Source organism: Lagopus muta, chromosome 7 (genome assembly GCF_023343835.1).
Source record: "Lagopus muta isolate bLagMut1 chromosome 7, bLagMut1 primary, whole genome shotgun sequence".
NCBI classification, from domain to species: Eukaryota; Metazoa; Chordata; class Aves; order Galliformes; family Phasianidae; genus Lagopus; species Lagopus muta.
In genome coordinates this window covers 14,453,472-14,477,093 of record NC_064439.1, presented here as the reverse complement: position 1 = coordinate 14,477,093, position 23,622 = coordinate 14,453,472, and the positions used below count along the sequence as shown (strand labels likewise).

The following is a 23,622-nucleotide window of genomic DNA, read 5'->3' as shown; positions in this document are numbered from 1 at the left end:
TTAGAAACTTGGTTAACACAGTTTTGCTTTCTTACCAACAGAGCAAATCAATACTGAAAAGGCATTTGATGTGGTTGTTTCTATGTGCCTTTACTGGAATTACAGTTACCTTTACCCCAGTTTCACTATGTGTAAAACTAATTTAGCATTTCAGTGTGCTGATCTTCAATTTTATCCTCTAAAACGCACAAATGCGTGTATGTTTGCATTTGTGTACGTGTATATATATATTGTAATTATGGCTCTTTAAATATCTAATTTCAACAAGTAAAAGAGTTACCTTGTGACACAGAGGTAAATCATAGCATAACCTAGAAAATACTTTAGCAAAACTTTGTATTTTCCGCACTTGGTATGTAAAAATAGTTTGTCTTCTGGATTTCTTTCTCTGCCTCCTTCTCATAACTCTACAGTAAAAAACATAACTGTTAGCTCTGTGATTTCAGCAAGTCTGGAAAACAATTAAATTTGCCTTGATGGTAGTAATTTAGGATTTCCTAACATGATGCACCAGGTGTGATTGGGAATGACAATCGCTATAACAAACAGTCTTGATGAAATTGACTGTTTGAATTTGCCTATTTATTAGTTGCATGCTGTTTTAAATTAACTACACCTGTACACCTGCACTTCAGTGCACTTCTAGCTGTTGACTAGTCAGCTTGATCTTTTCTACATGGAAATTTTGCTAGGCTATATTTTTCTTAATTTTAGGTTAAATTTAGGTTATAATTTTCTTTAATTCTGCTTATTTATTCCTTTTTGACTGCTCCTCATTTATCTGCACAAAGTGATATTCCCTTCCCCTGTTTTTCGGTGTTTGGTTTTATGATGCAGCACCCATGACCCTTTAATGACCCTTTGAGATCCATCCTGACTAACATAAGCTGACATGACATAGATCACTTAGGCAAAAGGAGCCAGAAGGATGCTATCTGAGTGATTTGGTTTGGTTTTGTTTATGTTTCTTTTTCTTGGAAAAACTTCAGCTTCGGAAAGTTGTCATAACTGCAGCGTCACCCTGCAAGTGGCACTTGGATTTAAACACTGTAAGTCTGGAAAACAGCAGGAAGCAGCAGCTAAAAATAGCTGTAAATGTTTCCTTATCTTCTCATGCATTAATTGACAAAAATCTATACTGCCCTCATCTGTTCTTTCCTTTCAGTTCTTAAACGTCTGCTTTACTGGCTTTTCTTCCCAACAGCATGATTCAGGCTCTCACGTTTTGAGCCACGCTCTAACCCTAGAACCAACACCTGACTAATAGTTTGAAATAAGTGTTAAATTGATGAAGCACCTGGGTAACACTTGACCTTGTGAAAACAAGTTATATATTTCTTTTTTGGTTGCTTATTACTTTTTTTGCAAGAAGTTCACTATTCTGGCTGGGGTTTGTTTGCCACGTTTCCACCCCAGTGTGAATGTCTCAGTTTTATAAGTTCCTCCTTCCTGCAGAACAACTTTGCAGAGTTCATTGAAGTGAAATTTGAGCAAATCTTTTTCCTTAAGCTCTGAACACGTGTTCTGTGCCATTTGATTAAGGATATTCATTTGCTTTTAACTAAGAAAGGAGGTAAATACGTTTTTATACATATTGTTAAGATTTAATTATCGTCAGAGAGCTGCTAAGTGGAGTATGGTTCATGTTAAACAGTTAAATGATAGAAATTTTTGCCACTGTTGAGAGTAGTTCTCATAGTTACGGGTGCCCCTAAAATGATCCTTTTTAGATGGCCTTCGTATCTTTCAAGTCAACAGCTGACAAAACAGTCCACTCAGCAAGGTCTTTCTGATGACCCTTAGAGATGAGTGTGGTTCCACTGAACATGATCTCCTTAACTGCTTATAATACTGGGATAGCATCTAAAAAGAAAAACGAGGAAACATTGACAGTTTCAAAAATTGTGCAAAGCTGCCTGCAAAACCTTCATTCAACCGGTGATGCGTGTACTTGAGAAAAGGCTTTGCGGAGTATTCTTTAATACTACATTTTGTATGCCACTCACGTTACTTCTGTAATTTTGGTATTACGCTAACTTGAGTGAATTCCATGGTTTAACTGAAAAGCAGTCGTGAAGAGAAGCCTGCAGACTAACGGCTGGCAAAGCGCAGGCTCTAAGGAAGCGATCAAGGAGTGAGATGCTGCTGCTATGCCAGCTTGGGTGGGCAGGAGGAGCATAAATGTTTGTAAAGTGTTCTTTAGGTGCCAGGAAATCCGGTGCAGGTGAAGCTTAGTCTTTGTTCACATATCTCTTGAAGTTTGCTAGTAGTGTCTTTTGAAAACATCAGCTCAAAATTATTTGAGGTGTCTGACGGGAAACGGTTGAGAGCCAAAATAAGATTGCTGTCACTACCAGTAGGGTTGAGAGGAAAGGAGAGCCGCATTACTCCACTCATTTCTCAGAGCAGACAAGATCCAGTGAACCCATGTGGTCACAGCTGAAGGAGAAGAGCACGCGTAAAACATGAAGTGTGGCCTTTCCATACTTGGGACAGTGGTGGTGTGGTGGTCTTTAATTACAGCTGTGTACTTTCCAGCACGTCTGTTCTCCATTCAGTGGTCAGCAGGCAGGCATTGCTCTGGCCGTGTAGCTGTAGGTCACTTGAGTAGGAGCACTGTTCACAGGAGAAACCATCCTGTATTGAAATGCTGAACATTTACATGGCTGCCAGACTGACAAATTGTTGTAAAAACTTTGAAGTACTTCAGATTTACTTTTCAGTTAGTGAGCTCTTGGTTTGTTTGTTCTTTAAGTTTAGTCTTAATTTCTCTGAAATATGGAGCTAGTTCTTCCTACTGCCAGGGAGATGTTGTAAAGAATATTGTGTGAGTACTTGGATGCAAAGAAGGAATACCTTCTGCCCTGTAGTAGCTGAAATGGATGATCAGTCCCTCAGTGATACCTGTGAAAATGAAAAGTGACCAGCTGCCTAATGAGAGCACAGCCTGGCCTGTGCTCTGCATGAGACTGGAGTTGTGCAGTATGGGCAGGTGGTCGTGGAAGTGAAACCTCTGTAGTGATGCCCACTGGGGATTCCAGCTGGCGTTGCAGAAGCAGTTGTGATTTTGTGCAGTCATCTTTGTTTGATTTCCAATTACGTTTTTGTACACAATCTATACTAAGTTATCTTCATACACAGAGTCCACTCTTCTCTCCTCTGCAAGTCTCAGTGCTTTTGGTGTTACTGCATACAACCGTGTTAATGTTCCCTATGCTGTTCAGCATGCAGCTACCAGTGGCTTTCAGTGTTCATTTGGTAGATCCTAAAACTTTTCTGGGGATGATGCAGACGGCAGTATTATCAATTCAAGTTCATTAATATATTTTCTTTGATACTGTTAGCAGAATTAAAAATGCTACCTGTCCTAAATAAAAGCTAATGACTTTTGCTCCTTGTGGTTGAATTGTTTCCATTCTATACACCCAGAAAATTCTGAGCTCTTAGCAAGTTTTTTTTTTTAATTGAAAATTCTAGTGTAATCTGTCCTGCTGAAAACCTCAGAAAATCAACATCCAGAAAAATCTTAATTAAATCAAACGGATGATATGCTGACCTATAGCAAAATGACTTTAACTCTTTTTTTCAAAGAAGCAAAACCTGAGGCTTACCTTAACTTTCTGTTCACATGCACGATTTTCTGATTTTCATCTCCATAATTAGCAGTTACATCAAGCTGCGTAAACTTTGGAATGCAGTACAGTATCAATATTAACATGAAGTGTTTCCAGATATGGCACTCTTCTTTGCACACTTAAAATTGTTTAACACTATTAATATTCAGGTTTTGTTGTAAGCTGCCAACTGTCTTTATTTATGAAATTTCACATCCCTTCATGTGATTCTGAGGTACAGCTGAGGTACAGCTAATGGCTACAGAATAGCAAAGTGGTTTCGTGATTTTGCTTTCAGTACACATCTAGAATTCCAATGCATTGCTATAATAAGCTAAAATGTATTAAAATAGCTTTGTATGTGAAAAGGAACAAAATAAGAATTACGTATTGCTGTTTTGAAATACTAACATTTAAAAACTCCAGGAACATTTTTGTCAAGTACTCTTAGGAGCAGGACTGTGTTTTTTCTTTGTTCTGACATAGATTTATTCTGAAGACAAAGAGTGATATTTATAGAAATGTTGTTGGCTAAGCAAAGCAAAGTCTGTTACACACCTTTTTTTTTTTTTTTTTTTTTTTTTAGTAATAGATTCTGAAAATAGTCTTTACTAAAGAAAAGAAAAATAGAAAAATATTAATGGGCAGGACAACATAAACTTCATTGAATTAATACAGAAACACTGGAGAAACTGTTTGCATTTGAAGTTGTTATCCATGTTAAGTGCAGTTTAATGTCTTGGAGAAGACATTCAGTCACAGGTCCAGAAGCTGAAGACAGCCAAAGTAAAGAGTGTTTTACTTTCTTCATCCTTTCATAGTGCCTACTCTGTAATTGTCAATTTGTCCAGCCACGTCTTCACCCATAATTTGTTTCCTTCTTTGAAGGAGGATAATATGTCACAGATTTCATTCAAGTGGCAACAAATTCCCCTTCTCATAGTAAAATCTAAGAACTAACAAGACCATAAGCCTTTAATGATCACAGGAAAAAGTTTGAGACAAAATGCAGTCATGGAGGAAAAGGGTTGAAAGTGGAAGAGGTGTGTAGACACCATTACTGTTTTTCAAGAGAGGAAAATGAGATTGGCTGATGGCATTGAGAGGAGTAAAGTCCTTTGCTGTCGGCAGTGGGAAGCTGACACGTCAGTGGAAGCTGTGCTGCAAGAAACCCCTTGGCCTTGTCACCAGTTCAGTACTGTCACTTGTCTGAACTTTGGCATTTGGTACTTGGGTGATCAAACAGTTTCTTATTCAAGTATCTACTACAACATTATTTTCTAATTATGTTTTGTAATGCTTTATAGTTTGGCTCTAAGATATTAAGCAAACAGTAGGAGAAGCTATTGCTTTAAGAGGGTTTCTCAAGAATAGAATCATAAGAGTAGAATAGTCTGGGACAGAAGGGACCTATGGCATTTCAAGTACGTTTCATTGTGCTCACACTGTGGTGGAGCAAATTGGAAGCCCTCACCAACAAACACACTTTCTCTCAGGCATTGTTATGCCATCCTATAGTTTATCATTAATAAACCTGATTGTTTAGCCTGATCTTATCACTTTTCCCTTTCAAACCTAACTTGAAGCTCTTGCAGTCAGCCCCACTAAACTGTGAGTAAAATTTCTTTTCCCCTTTTGAAAAAGGTGAATCCAGCCAGGCCATGTGGGCCTGGCGTCACATAGGTAATCCCATGGTCAAAAAAAATCCCAAATTCTGCTGGTGCCACCAGCCTCAAAGCCAGGTATCAGTAAGCTGGGTCCATCTGTTTCTTTAAATGTCACTCCTTACAAAAGGAGGGATAGAAGAGTGCTCCTCATCCCTTTACTGATCTATCCAAAGCCCCGAAGTCTCTTGGTTACTCTTGGGCTTTGTTACTACCCACGTGAAAAAAAGCGAGAGCAGATAGTATCCTGAGGGCTGTACCAGCCTAGGACATTTCCTGTTAATATTTTTGACCCAAGCCTTAAGGATGCACCAACCCTGTGGGTCTGGTCATCAGATCCAGCCCTCTGCCCCCCTCAGAAGGGAATCACCTATGACCGTAAGTAACACACACCATTTGTGTTTCATGAAAGCGATCATAATGTAAAGTCTGTAAATTCTAATCTAAGTGATTCTAATCTAAGTGTAAGTGATTCTAATCTCTGTAATTCTAATCTAAGTGATCATAATGTGAAGTCTGACCTGACTGCTCTAGCACAGATAGATTTGTCATCTGCCTTACTGGGTTTTACCAATTCCAAAGCCTCCTCCCTGTTGTATAAGGGTACCTGTGGTAACCTAATCTCCCTCCACTGCATTGTCAGATGATGTTACACAGTTGTCTCAAGAGTATTGCATTGAAACATATTGGACCACTGAGATTAGTGTATACGTTAACAAAATGCCTCTCACAGTTTAACGTTGTGACAAAAAAAGTGTGAGATTTCTGTAATGCTAATTTCTTTCAAGCCCAGGAATTTGTTTTCCAACAACTTGAAGTGGTGAGCAGGGATGCTCCCAATCATGGCATTAATGCTGATTTGTGACTGCAGTGTGTTACTGAGTTGCTACCTACTGAGATACTGTTCAAAGTTAGATGAAATTAGAAAGATCAAGTGACTGGGGTGTAGAGACTATTACTTCCCTGGAAATAATCTAATTAGCACAGCTCACAGATGGCACATGTCTGGCTGCTGATCTGTTAGCTGCTCGTTACTTGATTCTAGAGGAGGAATTCATTTGTTGGCATTTGCTACCGTTAATCTGTCTTTAGAGATTTTCTGTAGTTAGCAAATACTTGTTAAGAGCTAAAGTTAATTTATAAGCATTTCTTAAACCTTTAATTTCACATGGTGCAATGCAAAAACAACTTTCCCTTTTCACTTTTTCTTTGCTAATCTCTAAGATCACTTTTTAGTTCTAAGTTTAAAGTTGACTTTGTATTATGAGGATTTTTTCTCACCTTCACACATAGTTGTCATTTGTTTAAGTGGCACTGTTCCAAAGGTGCTTTCACAGAACATTTTAAAGGAGATTTTTCTCTGCACAGATTTGAATTAACTAACTTGGGGGGGGGGGGGGAACTGCCGCACAACTTCCTGAAAAATTCCTCCAGAGGAAGTAGAAGTCTTGAAAACAATTTTTAGTCTCAAATACAGAAAGCTACTAAGTGCATACAAAAATTCTAAGCTGAAAATTAGTAGAGTAAATATAAGCACACATTCACAGAGTTGAAGATCTTGCACAGGTATAAAAGTGATCCATTAACTACAGGAACTACCTCTAATATTTAATATACAATAAAGTGCTTTCATATTTTTAACAGTGGAATGTTTTTTACTGCTCATGTCATCACACTGTATGTATCCTAAAACATTGGCTGACATTGCTCACTTTTTCTCCAGGAGGCCTTATGCTAAATTTGAGTATTGCGTTAGTTTGCTAGCATTTTCCTGCAAATAATAAGCTTTTCATAGTTTGTCTTCAGAGTTTGAGCTAATCGTGAGTTTAAAAAATTAAGATGAGTACAGGAATCACCCTCTGATATGTTGTTGACTTGTGAATTGAGGATGATTGAAATATGGATCTGGGCATACATAAATACTAAGACAGAGTAGGAAAAAATTCTCTTCTAGGTACTTCTCTGCAGATGTACCAGCTGCACCAATGTGTGGCTAATTCAGAATGACTTCAGGAAGCAAAATGAACTTTTCCATAGATACTTTCTGACAAGTGGCTCATCTTTTCAGATTATTGGCAAGAACCACATTAAGCCATGCTGTCACTGATCCGTTCTTCATCGGCCTAATTCCTTTGCTCAACAGGAAAACCTCCAAATTCTCCTGGAAATACCCTGCTGGTAAGCTGAGTGAGCTCTGCTGGGTTGCGGAGCACAGGCTCACGTGCACAGCACAGCCTGATTTATGGGATAACTTCCAACCTTGCCATCAGCCTGTCTGTCCTGTGTAAGAGCAAAGCTCCAAATCAAAGAGTAGGTGCCACCTGTTTGTTTTGTTTTGTCTAGTGGCAAGTTCTCATAAAATAAGAATAAGCCTTGAAATTATCATTATCCTGATTTGTTTCTCCAAGGACTTGATAAAACATCCCTTGTACCTACCTGTCTTGATGGCGGCACAGCTGACCCAGTAAGCAGGCTAAGCAGCAGGGTTAGGCTGCAGGATTAGGTTTGTTCACGCTGGGCACAAGGCTGCATCACCAGTGAAGCTTCTGGCTTGCCATCAGCTGGGATGCAGGCAGATGGAGCTTGCATGTGCTTGCAGAGCAGTCTGTGCACTAACGCGGGTCTTTCTTTGCAGTATGCCTAGCTTTAAAACTTAGGCTAGCTCATTGCATTCCAGTGATGTTGTCCTCCTTTGTGCTTTCTGCAGAAATAGGGGAGTTCAGGCATCTCTTCCCAAATCTATTTAAAATAAAATGTTAGGATTCTCCTGGAAATCACATACATGTAGAAGTGTCTTTTAGCAAGGGAGGTGTCTGTGTTTAGTACGTACCCAGAAGAAGTGCTGTAATCGTGGTAACCTCCAGCAAGTCAGAAAGGCAAAAAAGCTGAGAACCGTATGGATGTTATGCAAGACAAGTTACCACCCTTTCCTAATACACATGTACCAGTGAGTGTCTGGGCAGAGACTCAGGTGAAACTTAACTCTTAAAGTCTCTGTTTCCCTTCAAGTGATGCCCAGGTATCCTGTCCTGGGTGTATTCTTCACTGGGTACCGCTTCATTCTCAATTACCATACACATATACAGAGCCAACACACTACTTTTGTCTTTGCATGTGCATTGCCTTCTTTGCCATGCTTTGTGTCATGTTCCCTACCTGTTGAGTAATACTCTGTCATGTGAGGGCTTTGTTTCAGCAGGGTCAGTTTAAGTCTTGGTTCTTCACTGAGCTGAATGAGCTGAGCTTCCACTCCTGCTTCTGCCCTCTGCTCAGCTAGTTGGAAAAAAAGCATCACAAGAAGGGGTGCTCTTCCTTGCAGGATTTACTGTAAGGTTTCCTCTGTTGATTATCTGAATGTCAGATGGATTGTAGCAGTTTTCGAGGTTGTTGAATTTTGCAATTTATTCGTACATATGTGTATGTCTGTTCTTTATATATAGCTTTTAAAACTCAATCTTTATATTTCTTTTTTATTTTTTGTAGAGGTCACCTCTGATACTAACGAATACAAACAACAGGTATAATTTTATTGTGTTTTATGTCTTACCTTTTACTTGTTTCATTGGTTTGGGGGCTCATTCTGCTCTAGGCCTCTTTGTAGTTTGGTGTGCGCTCACTTTGGGTACTGTTGGGAACATGGAGCACCGCTCTTGGTCCCTGGAAGTCATGTGGTTTGATCCATTTTCTTTGCATGATCCTTTCACCCTCTCTGGTGGAGTGCCACGCAGGGCTGGAGCTTTCTTGGTCTCTGGTGGCAGTGCTCAGTAGCTGCGTGCTGGAAGATCTTCAGTTAAAACCTGTCAGCTCTCTGGCTCACTGAGCTTTGTGGATCTCAACTCCATTCTTATCACAGCGTCAGGAAACGCGTCACATTTTTTTCTTTTATGTATTGGAGCTTACTGTTCCTCCATGGCTTCTCCAAGGTTCTGAAAGCAGACTACTGTGAGACTCACAGTAACCACTGAAACCGCTGTGTGCCAGACTTCTCTCAATTGCCAGGTTACAAATCTAGTTCTGTGTTCAACAAGAAGGAAGATTTCTGTTTCATTGCACATAGTTCAAAGAAGATGCATTCTCGGTATTACAGAGTGTCTGAACCCCTCCTCCCAAAATGCTCCTACAGGTAAGAAATCTGTATAGGTTCTGTGTTTCTTCCAGAAACATCTTGTAAACAGCACGCGAGAGGCTTTGTGATTGTGAAAAGCTTTTAGGATGGCAGCACGAAAAATCTCTTCTACAAAACAAATGGAGAATCAGGGAGGGAGGCCAACAGAAGATGATATTCTCAGAGCATGAAATATGGCACAGTTTTTTTTGGAGAAAAGAAGTTTCAGATAGTCATCAGTTTTCCTGGTACAGGCTAAAAAAAAATCCATGAATGAAGCTTAAAGGTATCAGAAGTATTGTTCTATTAGGAAAAGAATTAGGGAATTCAAGGTAGACAGAGGGCGTACACCTAAGAAAATGATGTTTTCAAGCCATGGGGCATGAACCAAGTTGCAGTATTTTTAGGGATACTGTCTTATTGTGGGAATAACTGAAAACATATGTTGGTGGATCCTCTGTGCTGATTTCTAGGGTGTTTTGGGATGTAGCTTTGATAGCTATGTAGTTCTTAAGTGGTCTGAATGGCCTTTATCTGGGAGGTCTCTCTGGTTCCATAGTGAGAACACAAAAAGGCAAGAAGACACAGCTCACATCTGCCCACATCCACCCTGATACAGTAATACAGACTTCAATGCAGCCCTGTCACACCAAGTATTGAGATCTGTTCCCAGACAGGAAGATGTGGGAGCGCTGCCTGCTCATGTAGAATATGAGTTTTTTAAGAATCAAGGCCGTGAAGAATCAAAAGTTCTCCTTCCCCATCAAGGGAACATGTGTTCCAAAGTGAACTGCCCATAGCAGAGCACTGAGAAGTGATGAGTTTTTGCAGAAACAGGACTTTGCTTAGCGACTTTGAAAAACTGTGTCTTTCTACAGAAGTGGGTATCAAATTAGAAAAGCAAAAACTGTGAGGTGATTTCTGGTTCCTATCCCTGTAACAAGCCTGTAGGGTGTCAGTAAAATGGAAACTATGTCTTTACTTTTTACTTCTAATTTTTTCCGTCTCTCATATCGCTAAATTAATTTTCAGTTGCCGTCAATTTCATGTCTGCGTTTATGGCAACATTTCTGACAAAGCGCTACATAGTTTTAAATGCTTCTAATTTTTGTCTTTTTTTTTCCTAAGCTGATTTGTAAAGATTGGAAATTACCAGTATTTTGTCATGTTCCTATCAAGTGTTCTTGAATTTGAGAGAGGAGAGGAAAAGTAAGAACTCACTCGTGTTTATTTAATTCCGTTCTGTTTTTTCTTTATGTGTTCATTCTGAGTGCTTTAAAATCTCAAGAAAGTACAAAACAGGGTTTGCCGTGAGTCAGGGCTCTACTTAAGTCTTTTATTTGTGTTCTGCTTCTGGGAAAGTGCAGAGGAGCTGTTTCATATTCATATAAAATCTTTGCATAGCAGGTTGACGCTTGTAATGCATGTGTTGTATTAACTTCATTTGTATTACTGTATGTTTTTAAATAATGCTGTTGGAGCTGGATTTTATGAGCAAGTTTTAATAGTTTCATTTCTTTCAAATCTGTTTACAAACTATCACATAATTGAGCTGGTTTATTGATCTCACAGAGATTACGCACCTGACACTATTTGCACCAGTTAATAAAAGGTTTTGTTGGCTTTCTTTAAATGGAGTATTTGAGAATGCACAGTTCTGTTATGCTGTAGAATTTAAATTGCTTATGTACTGGAATATTTACTACCTTCTTTGTTGTTTCATTTCAGAATGACCTTATTTAAAAATGTATGAGGCTATTTATAATCGACTCTGTGGCAGTGATTAAAGAGGTGTGAATAATAGCTTATTGGAAGTTGACAGCTCCTTGTTTGCTAAACCACTGCTAGAACGTTTCTGCTGCTCAGTTGTACCTCATTTTTCTAAGGGGGGGCTGCATTTTGACAAGTGCCTAGAATGGGTATATGTGGCTGACATTTTTATTATTAAAAAAAAACCTGACTTCTTTAACTGCAAATGGTCAATTAATTGCTTACCTGTTTCTAATGATCTCTCTGTGGTATATCGTAAAAATAAGACTGAAAATAAAATCCAACATTTTTACTTGGAAAAATTAGATGTTGTTCTTCCCAAATAAAAGTAGATGCTCCAAAGGAATTTGACCATCAGTCAGACATCTGTCTTTCTGATGAGTGCAGTGATTCTTAGTCTGGTCTCTGATGCTTTTGATCTTAGATCAGCATCCTAAATACTTCCAGAAAGGACATCAGGTGCTTTCTCACTGCTATTCAAAAATAAGATTCAAGGAAAATAGGGCTGTGATTTATTTGGTTGCAAATCGTGCTTAAGTAATGTGGGCTTCTGTTCACTAATGAATAGAAATCAATAAGCTTGTAGGTAAGGATGATCATCAGATAATACTGAGTGTGTATCCATGCAGCTGATAAGCACAAATAACTGTATGACTTATACTGGTATTGCTGGTGTCTCATTTGACCTAGTGAACTCATTATGAAGGTAAATTAAAGCCCCCACTCACTCTTGTGTCTTGACTTAGAAGAATATGTAGTTCCTTGTAGGTCTGTAGGCACCCTAGAGACAGCATGAACCTAAGAAATTGAAAATGATTGTTGAGAGCTTATGTCAGAACTTTGCAAGGGCTTTCCTATGCACCTTGAGTTTCTCCAACCAAAAAATTGCTACTCATTTTTCTTCACTGCAGTGTTTTCTTTATCAGTGACCTGAACATACGCACACCTTACCAGACACATCAGAACTGTTTATTGAAAGTGGTGCAGGAATTCATTTTATTCTGTATTTTCACACTTGCTTATTAATAAGAAAGTTATTTCTGAGCTGTCATGCTTAGTGGTCAAATCCCAGTAGAATTATAGTAAGAATTTGTAACTTCTGCTAAAATCTTTAGTAGAGCAAGTGGCTACGAATAAAATGCTGACGTACAGGTATCTCCCTGTAAGAGCCAGCACATCACAGGTTTTACTCCATGAGTATCTAAAATGAGAGAGTGCCGAACCTGTGCACTGAGTTAATGGACTGCTATAGGATCCAGGTACTGGTTAACTAAATATATTCTAAAAATAATCATCGTTATCTCCCTTAAGAGCTAGTTTGTGCTCTTTATAAAGTAGGGGAGCAGTTCTCTGGCTGTGCTGGGATTATGGTGGTACATCCTTTTTCTGGTCTGGTTGGTGATAGCACTGCACTCAGTTTCCCTGAAACATTGCACCTGCGAGGATCATTGCATTCCAGAGCCAATCTCTTTGCCCACTGCAGGCAGCCCAACAGCTGAGAGTTAATTCTCTGGGAAAAAGGAATCTGTCTGCAATGTGGCATGAAGAAATGAGTGTGTGGCTTTGCAAATGTACAGGATTTGATTTAAAAACATATATATTTGTAATAACAAAATTCTGGAACTTTGGAATTTATTCCTAAGCACTAATATGCTTTATATTTCATTTGTATCACTTCTGTATGGTTTATTGCAAAAAAAAATGCCTTAAGGTCTCAGTCATCACCTGTCATTCAAACTCCCAATCACAGATAGTATAAAATGACATTTGTGTTGAGAAAGTTTGGTTCCTTTTGCAGCTGCTAATGGGTTTAAGCTGATGGGAGTGGTGGCACGAGGCAGCAATAAGGCAGAGGAGAAGCCTGGAGTGGAGCCAGCACGGGGAATGCTCACACGTGTTTCTTTGCATGGCGCAGTAATGCTGAGGTTGGAAAAGTTTAATTACCCACCCTCTTACTTTTTTTTTCCTTTCCTTGCTGAATGCTTGTGTGGCCTTGAGTTTGTTAATCAGCAGAGCTCATAAGCAAGCCAGATGATGCATTGTTACAGTACCTTTTACAGCTGCTGCTTTCCGGAGTACAGTGATTACCTGCCGTGCTCAAACCAGTTGCTTCCTATTAGAGTGCAGTGGTTACTAATTGGTCTGAATTTGGCTGCTAAAACAAAGTTAATTTTCGCTTTTACACTGAAGAGTATTTTAGGTCATGTTGTGCTTACACTGCAGTGTGAAGCCTTGTGGGTCTGTTCTTAATTTTTTGCCCTTTTTCTCATGGCGTTCCTCATCCTCCAAAAAGAACTAATATGTCATTGAGTAAAAAGATCGGCTCTGGATGCAGGGGTGAGTGTACTAATTCATATTTCTATGAACGAGTATTTATTTCACCTCACATGTCTCACGCTAGGCTTTAAAAACCCAAGAGTTTTCCCAGCCCACAACAGATGTCTCAGACTTCTACACGGTGTCTTTCACCACCAGTGTTGATCCTGGGATTTCTCCTGGATTTTCCCATCCTTCCACCTTTGTTTTGCCTGTTTGTCTTTCATGGATATATTGATTTTCTATTCAATGACTTCTCCAAAGCCTTTTGTTGAGTGACTGCCCTTAGTACAATTCCCAGCACCTTCTTTCCAGTAGTAGCATTATGGCTTTCAAAAATCAGGATTCCCCTTGAGAGGAAGTCAGAGGATGACTTAATTCTGTCCCAATCCTCATCATCTTAGCTCGTGGTCATCCACACTTGTAACCATGAAGATGTCTCAAGTATTTTCATGAAAAGCAGAATAGTAGATAAATCTTCAGAATGGGTTTGTGTGTAACTTCTTGGGGGAAAAAAATAAATAAAAATCAGAGATTGGAAAAAGTATTTCTCCTGTTTCAGAAGTTCTGAGAGTCAGATCTGATCACGCTGTAATGCTTCATACTTTTTAAATATCATGTTTCCTTACACTTTTTCCCTTACAAAATGAAGGTTCTAGAGGCCTAGAGATGTTTAATATCTCAAATACCAACAGCTGTCTGTTATTAACGTTCATGAATTGAGTAATTAGGTTACAACGCTTTGTTATTAGCTTTATTTTCATTGTTATTTCTTTTTGTGGCATGTGAGTGAATTGCAGTTGGACTGGTCTGACGGAGCACAAAAGATTCTTAAAAATTAAATTCTTGCGTAGAAATACTGTATGGAAAAATCAAAGTTTTGCATGTGCTAGAATAGCTACAGGTAACACCAGGCCTTTGCTATCTTTGGTATCTCTCTGACTTGCAATTTTAGTCAAGCAGCTCTTGGGAAATTTTTAGAAGACTGCCTATGAAGCAATAAAGACAATTAATGAGATGTTTGAAAGGTTTTCTCCCTTTTTAGAAGTTCTGTCTCTTCATAACTCAATCGAAGCCTGCACAGTTTGTTTGGGTTGCTTCTTGTCTTTGGACTGAGTTCTGTTTTCATGGTGTAAGAGCCGATAGAAGAATGTCAGATAAGGGAATCAACCCAAGAGAACATCATATAACATATTTTCATCCTTCAGTAGAAGGAGAAGGAAGGGTCAGCTTCTTTTTGAGGCAGATTACTTGGGGTCATTGTCTCATACAACCTCAGTGAGCATTTCAATAAAACAGCACCATGTATGGAAAGATGGATGATCGTTTGCCTCTGAAACAAAACATTTTTATCCGTATGGGAAACACTTCTATTGGGGCTTTTTAATGCTCAGCTGTTTCTGCAGTAGCCTTCCCAAAGAGGAAGTCTGTCTTTTGGTGTCTAACAGGTGCTTCTTTCCGTCCTTGGTATTCATCTGAAGTCAGGCTCATCTGTTAACTCCCTTTCTGTCTTTCCCATTCACTTGCAAAAGGCTGGCAGGATTACATTTAAGAATGCCTATAATGCATGTCTAATCATTTATGTGAATAAATACAAGTTTGGATTTTTTTTTATTTTTTGGGAAACCAGTCTCTTTATTTAAGCTACCCTTAGGTGATCCCTTGTTGGATTCTTTTTTATTGCAGTTCATTCACCTTACATATGAATTTCAACATCAAATGAAGCAGATAAGCTCTCTTAAGTTAAAGTCTCAAAATATCTAGCTTTTTCCCTGTGTAGACAGTGAGAATTCAGAAATGTTGGACTAAATTGAATACAATTATTCATCACCATTAAAAAGTCATGGGATGTACCTGCTGTGTGATAAATTCCAGTATCGTTTAAATCTTGCTGTTATCCCTCATGCACTGGTGTTTTAAATCATCTTCATTTGCTGGTCTCTTTTTTAACTTATTTATTTGTTAGAAACTTTTCACAAGTGTTTCTGTGCTATGTGTTGATCCTTATCAAACATAAGTGCTTACTTTCTTGGAAATTCAGCGTATCGTGTAGCTGCATACTATAAAGCTTTAGTAAGAATATTTAAGACTAGTTTTAGCATTAGGATCCTAGCTGCCATTTATTCAGCTGACATTACTATAATGTTGCACTAACTGAATAACTAGTTTGCTAGCTCATCTAAATAGTTCATCTGTTGAGAATTGAATAGGGTTTTTTTAATTCTTATTTTTACAGCATAAATTCAGTATTTTGTTGTGTCAGGGTGCATTTGTGCATCTGAATTCCAACCAGAGGATCTGGTATATTCTCCCACTCATCCCTGCAGTACTTCGTCAAGGCTCTGATGGGGAGCAGATGCACTTTTACTGTGTCAGCATGATGTGCAACTTTGGGAGTTCGCCCTATTCTCTCATCAAACCTTTGTGAGCCTGACTCTCATTGAAATGTGATGTTAACTATGTTCATGAGCTATTTTAACTCGATTTAACCAGATGAAGGTTATACTTCAGAATGGGAGCTGGAGAGCTAGTTCTTCAAGTTCATCACAACGTCTAAAGGTCTAGATATAATTGCCTTTGCTGGTAGACTCAGTAGGTATATATGAAAAATCTGTGTACAGGAATGTAGGAGCAAATCCGGATTACAGCTTTTGAAAGTTAAAAATGCTGCCTTTGGAAACAGGATTAGAAGTTACTTGATCTTCAAAGAATATGAAGACCTCACTGAAGTGTGCTGTGGGCTACAGTCACAGCCCTTTGAAGTTCAGAGCTTAGTATGGCAAGGTATTTTTATTTCCTTAGTATAATGTCAGAAATATCCATTCGGTTTCATTCTGATGTGTTTAAATATATATAGTTTTATTTCAACGTGTGAAAATTCCCTAACGTAATTTCCCATTGTTGTTTTAGGAAGGTATGTTTTCCTTATGACACACATCTTTGGAGTATTAAACCTTTCCTTGAGCTTTCTGCTATTCCATTTAAATGCTTTCAATCTGTCATGTGTCCACCTGTTTAAATAGAACACCAGGGAATGTCTGTCCTTGAAATCTAGTAAAATACTGTAAATCCTTCACATATTCTTTGACTGTCTCTTCATCCATGTTCTTACATTACAGTTGGTTTCTGGGAATGATAGCTGCTCATTATCTTGCAAAATAACAAGCTACAGTTGTAGTATATTTCCAGTTCGCACAAATAAAAGATATAAATCATATCTGATTTAATATTTCAGAAAGAACTGAAAGTCAGCAATGTGAAAAATCTGTAAGGTAAAAACCAGTATTGTAAGATGAGGATATACTTAAACATTGGGGAAACTTGGAATTTGTCATAGCACTCCCAGACGGTAATTTTGTATGACTGATGTTCTGGCTGATGAGCTGCGACGATGAATGCAAAAAGTTACGTATGTGTCATTTATTCGTATGCATATTAAACTCAGATTATTCAAGATGCAACACTATATGAAGCAGGCCAGGTCACCCAAATTATACTTACTAAAACTGTGTTCTTCGATGTTTTTATTATCCTACATCTCTTTGTGTTCTTTATTTTCAGATAAAAAGTAAATTAGAAATGTTTTGTATAACATACAGTATCTACAATTTAGTCTTTCTGAATCCAGAAGTCAGGACCCATGTTCTGGAAACTAAAATCTAGCACACCATTGAAAATGCTTATCTGCTATTATGTGAAATCAGAGCAAAGCCAAAATGTGGTTTGTCAACTTAAAAGAAAATTTGAAAGAAAAAATGGAAATTCCCTTCTCTTTTGCCATAAGGAACAAGTTCTAGCCAGGGGAAATACCAGAATATTGGAGTATTTCAACTGTTGGATCATTGTAAACAACTGAGTATTCTACTCATGACAAATTAATTTGAGCTTGAGGTTAAGGAAGACCATTATGAAATGAAATAAAATGATTATTTCTGTATTTTTTTTTTTTTAGATAACCTTAAATTCAGATTATATTTATGCAATATCAGTTCAAAGTTGCATCATTTGTTGCTGACTTTGTGGGATTTGTGAGAGGGTAAAGAAGAATGTCAGAGCTTCCTAAGATGTGTGATTCTTTGTGGTGATATCTCCACCACGTATTTGGTTGTATCGATGTTGAAGAGTTTACTAACAGCACATTATGATAGTCATAAAACTGTGGGTGCTAGAGAGAATTGCTGCAATAGGCTGTTCTTCTATATAAAACGTGTCACTGGCAGTTTCATTTTTCTGTGTCACATCTAAGAGGATCTCAAAGCTGTATAAATCTCTATCACGGTATTTTTAGTATCTGTGAAATAAGTATTTACTGCATATAGACCTAGGTAATGGTGTTATATAAAATCACCAGTATTATCAAAATATACTTCTTGTCAGATGTGTCTTCTGAAGATTACCAATGATACCCAAATTAATGCCTCTAGGTTCAGAGCAACTGATGCATGGATGGATGGTCTGCAAGTGATACCTGTGCAGGGGTTCCACAGAAGTGGAATTATTTCATACAATTATTGAGTTGGCATCAGGGAATGAGTTTACAACTGATAATTTATACTAACCTGAGTTTTCATGAATAATGCTAAATGGGCCAGCTGCTCTATATTGAAAGAAATGCAGCTTTTGAGTGTGGATGAAGGTAATTATCAAACTGTGATTTAGACTTGGTCTTAATGAGGATAAATCAAAATCAGATGTATTGCGGTTTTATTCCATTTTTGCTACAGCTATGGACAGAAATAGGATACTACACTTTTTTAGTGCTGTGGTCAATAGGAAGGAACTTGTAGGTAATTTGTATGCATGCTACTATGGTATGTGCCTGGTTTATGCCTACACATCTCTCACAATGAGTCTCTCTACTTTGCTGCTGTCATATCAATTCTTGTCATTGTCCACGTTCTCCCAGATGAGTGCTGAGTACCTGTTAATGATGAGGCTGGTTTTTTTGCTCATCTTCAACTTTGTGGCATTTATCTGTGTTCAAGGGTTACTTTTTTACTGTGGTAATAAATCTCCTGTTTTTAAAAATCTGTCTTTGGGAAAGTAATTCATAATCTTACCTATCAAATGCTTCTTTTAGTTAATGTTTATTTCATATGTGAGGAGTTTAATAAAAGAAAAAATTTCAAGCATCACAAATAAGAACCTTGTAGAAACAACACAGTCATCATATAAATACATACAGCAAAACGAAGTCATCAGTTGGAAAGGATTTTTTGAAGAGTAAAAGCAGAGTAACTCTGAAATATTTCTTTCAGCCTTTCCTCCTTTTAGTTCACCGTTACGCTTTTCAGTCATTGGAGGCACTAGAAGAGAAAGGCTTCCCAGCTATCTGTACATCTGTATGCGCTGAGCTTCAGTGCTCAACATGCTTGGTTGCCTCTGGGGCCATTAAGCATAGAGGCCCTGTGCTGTACCCAGCTGGGAGAGACAGCAGACAGATGGGGGGATTCTTCTTTCCAGTCTTCTGGGTAAAGCGGTGGGCTATGAAGTCAGCACTGGAAATGTAAAGGTGAACTTACCTGGGCTGAACTGGGGAGGTGAGAGTGAAAGAAAGGAACTAAGGCAGTCCTGCCTGCTGTCAGAGGCTGCATTGAAATTATTGGGTGCTACTTTTACCTCCCAGAGATTGAAAAAAAAAAAAAAAATGCTGGGAGGGAGGAAGAAGAATAATTGGATTATTGCTGTTCTTAAGTTTTTGTGAATCCTTAAAGTATTAGAATCATAGAGCCATAGAATGATTGATATTTTATTCTATTGATCAAATGATTCTATGATTTAAAGTATTAAACTTACTTTAAGCTTCAGTAAAACTTCCTGACAGGAGAACTTGACATGGAATTATACAGATTGTAGTTCCCATTTGTGGAAACCTCTCCAACCTTGTGTTATACAAGGGAGGTAACAGGCAAGGGATACAGTTAACTTTCTCATGTACCTTTGTCTTTCTTGTTTCTGAATGTTAATTTTTTTCTTTTGCGACCTTTTCTACTATTTCCAAACCCATAAGCACCTTGTGGTAAAGCCATTTTTCAAATTATGCTGCTACTGAGAATTTTCTTATTTGCATGTAGAATTTACATGAAGACAGAGGAGAGAGACTGCTTGTTCAGTAGTTAGCTTTTTCATTAGTGAAAGGACCGTCATTTGAAGATACAATAGGGAAATCACCATTGCATGTCCCTCTGTCTCACCAAAAGTCTTCATTTTGCAAAACTGTAAAGCTTCCATTTTAGCAGGAGAACTGCAGAGTAATGTAAAGACTCAAAGCAATGGGCTGAAAATTACATTTCTTCAGTCGCTTTTCTAATAAGTCAAACATTTCAAAATCAAATATTTTTTATGATGGAATAGGTAGAGGTACACGTTTCCAAATCTAATTTTAGATTATCATAACTGAGTATGTATACATACATAAACATGTGTTCTCCTGCGTTTTAAAATTATCGTTGGACCAAAACTGAATACTTGCAATATGTGTCTATCTGCTCAGGTGGTAGGTGGGTAGCTAAAACTGTGTGGGTACCCCAGAAGCTCTGCCGCTGGATGACCCAGCTGCTCTCTGTACTAAATGCTGAGAGGTCAGCCTGCATATCACAGAGTAACTTTACTGAACTGTGTCTACTGCATGTAGCAACTTGGTACCAGTCTCAGAGCTCCCTTGCCATCTGCACATCTTTACCCTCATGCTGTGCTGAGCAATTCGGATTCTTGCTGGCACCCATGTCATCTGTGCCATCCTCCTTCTGGCACCCAGAGGTTCACAGAATCACAGAAGTGTAAGGGTTGGAAGGGACCTCCAGAGATCATCGAGTCCAACCCCCTGCCAAAGCAGGTTCCCTACACCATTGCCAGCTCTGTGACAGCTTTCCTGTAAGACTGTGCATTGGCACTACAGATCTAGACTATTTTGAGGACAGGCTTTAATTCATAGAACTTGTCACGTGTCCTCAACCATCTTCATCTCCAGTATAAGGTTGTTTACTGGTTGAGGCTGGCACCTGTCATGGCAAACTCTTGGCTGCAGTGATATGTTGAAGGACCGCACACATCTTTCAGTGCTGTCACGTCTTGCTGGGTCTGTCAAGAATGTGCTTGATCCTTTCAGTAGTTAAACTGTGAAGAAGTACATGGCCTGGCTGCTTGTAGTAGAGAGGATAGAAACAGATGTCCCAAAAGGTCCCTCCCCTCTACAGGTGGTACAGATTTTGGTGCCAGTCTCATTTAATTGATGCTATAAAGGATGAGTAATAGAAATTTTTATCCTGGAGCCTCTGCAGATGGAACCATGTGTCCCTTCCAGAGACGTCTGGCTGCAGATGCACACCCTTTCAGGGTCTTTGTTCAGATCAGGCTGGCACTCTCACTGTGCATTGATTTGGGAGCCTCCTAGGTACGTTGCAGCCACTAGCAATCAGTCCAAGACCAGAAGAGAGCTAGTTTTGTTGAGAGACAAGCAAGTTCACCGTCTATTTATGTCTGTGTTCCCCCTCCCTGCCTGCTCACATGGGTGCAGCCTTGCTGCTCTGGCCAGCAGAACCAGCAGAGATTCCTACTAAGCCTTTACAGTCAGTGGGACTCCTTTTCAGATCCCTTCCCTGATTCAGTGTTGGGCTCAGCATCCCAGAAATGATAAAAAAAAAGTAAAATCTAATGCCTTAAGTATGTGGCTGAGTAGCTGAGGATATAGGGAATATTTATGCCCAGAGCTTGTGTTAGTCATGGGCAAAGCAGGGCGTTGGCTGAAGCCCCATTCCAGGGGCGGCAGATGAGGCAGCAGCACTGCCTGGTCACTGCTCCTGGCATTCATCCACCTCGCTAGGACAAACTTCAGCTGCTGCTGGGCTACTGAGCAGTGTGCTACCAACCTGCCCTGCTCTGATGTAACTGTGCCTATGGGACTGAGGAAACTCTACGTCTGACCAATGATCAGATTAACAAAGGCAAGCAGCAAAAATGTAATCGCCGAGGCTGGAATATATTGCCAGATTTGCTCCAGGTGCAGCTTATGTCATCACAGAGCCTGGTGCCAGGGCTGCGGCCATTTAGCATGATGCTGCAGAACTGTCTGTACTCACATCATCAGGCTTTGGTCTAGGTCGATAAAGAAATAGAACACAGAGCTTTGGATGTAACTTCAAGTACAGTCTGATTTGAAATCCGTGATTTAAAATTAAAACAGAAAGTTTGTGTTTACACCATTGACTTTAGCATGTGTCGTGGAGGCACAATCCAGCCACACAGCCTCCCTTCTAGAGCATGTAGTAGTGCTCCAGTAGGGCACAGTAGAGCATGTGGCAGTATGTGGTCCCTTTGCAAAGTGTCTGTGTTAAACTTTGCTTGAATTGACCAAAGACCAAATGATTCAGTACATGTGTCTTGGGATGATTTCTGTACAACAGTGCACGTGAAGTGCATCGGATTTTATGGTTTATATTTCGTCAGAATATTCACTCAAAATGTGTGTGTCAGGCTGTATTTGAGCGGGAATTGGCATTAACTTATGCAGTGTAAAAATGTCTTTGAAACAGATTTGTATTAGTTAAACAAGAATCGTGCTTAGTAGGTGTAAATATTTAGTCCTACGTTTGTATAAATATTCGTATATTTATGTAAACACGTGTGGGAGATGTAAGTTTGATCCCTGCAGGCAGAGGAAGGAACTGAAGCCAGTTCCCTTTTTCCTGTGCGGGCAGCTCACATGTGTGTATGTATATAAATAAGCAGTGAGTCACCCTTTATATATAACATACAGTTCTGTTCTCCACAGCTATAGTGCATATACTGCTTTTAAAAGCAGAATGACTTTGCTGAAAATTGCAAGTCGGTTTTCAAATTAAATTTAAAATTGATTATTTAAGAATCTAATCTAGCTTTTTTTTTTTTTTGTAGTTTTCTTTTCCTTGAGTGATTTTATTAACACCATAATACATTTTCCTCACACTTTCCACATAACGAGATCTCATTTTAAATTCTTTTTACTGCTGCATAAGCTGCCCAGGTGATGTTTTGTGCAGCTCCCACTGCTCTCTGCTACACCAGTGCCTGTCCCAGTGCTGCAGGAAGTCTCCCTGCTGCCCAAGGGAGGCTGGGGCAGGGCTGGGAAGCAGTGAATAATTTCACCAAGGGGATCCTGCACTTATTTGGAAGGTAATGGCAATATTTCTAAATAACCAGCTGGCAAAAAAATCTATGTGGATAAAGCAGTGTAAGTGGAGGGTACTGTGGGGTGCACTGTCCTAGCATTTTACTTGCATCATTGGACAAGGGATGGAGAAGAAAACAGCATATTGTTCTCTTGCTTTTCCTATTTGCATCTGCAACCTGAATACTGCACGCACCTGTGTGAACAAGGATGCAGCAAAACAGAAGACAGGGGCACAGAAATGATGAACGGCTTCTCTGTGAGTAACAGTAGACAAGAACTCACAGAAAGAAGGGCTGTGCAAGGAAGCACACATAGCTGTGGAGCTGCTTGCCTTAGAATATTGTGGGTGCAAACGTTTTTGTGAATTTAAAAACTAGATAAATTGATAAAAAATTAGGCTGATGGGCGTGAAGTCAGTGTCTCGTGTAGGAATTCCATAGACAATAACTGTTGTAAATGGGTGGAGAATTAATCAAAAGGCATCAACCTACACTTTCCCTTTCCTTAAGCTTTTCCACATGTTTCTATATCAGATGTTAGCAAGGTTCTGTATGTGTAATTGTATAGAAGGTACTTTCTAATTTTGAATTTGTGTGTTAAACTGGCTCGGAAAATGTGACAACAGAAATATCTCACTGTGCTAAAGACACTGGGCAGCTTATCAGCAAAATGATAGAAGTACAGCATTTCATGTTGCAACAGTAATAAAGTTAATAGTATATCTCCAAATACTGCATGCTAAATTATCAGGTTTCTGCCTTTGCAGTATATTCTGCTTTAAATATTTTAAGGCTAAAGCAAAAGAATGTGTAAGTACAGATTTTCAGTTGAACTGGTAGACACTAAGTGGTCTCTGAGAGATTGTTGTTTGCCGTCAGAGCAGTAATCCATGAACCAAGAATGCCCTTCAAACGGCACAGGAACTGTTCCGGTTTGTAGAATCAAAGGTTTCTGTTCTAACAGTGCTCTTGAGCAAGTTTTCAAAATTTATTATTAGACTTGAAG

General features: G+C 39.0%; 1 protein-coding gene across 3 annotated transcripts in view; it reads left to right on the top strand.

The window, feature by feature from the left end:
- ZEB1 (zinc finger E-box binding homeobox 1) overlaps positions 1–23,622 on the top strand; it is a 102,841-nt gene that overhangs the window by 56,865 nt on the left and 22,354 nt on the right. The window contains exon 1 of one of the 3 annotated variants that reach the window (XM_048952283.1): positions 9,261–9,401. The exons of the other annotated variants lie outside the window; for them this stretch is intronic. The gene's annotated coding sequence lies outside the window, so the exon portion shown is untranslated. Of the gene's footprint in view, positions 1–9,260; positions 9,402–23,622 lie in introns of those variants that run through there. 3 annotated transcript variants of the gene reach the window in all.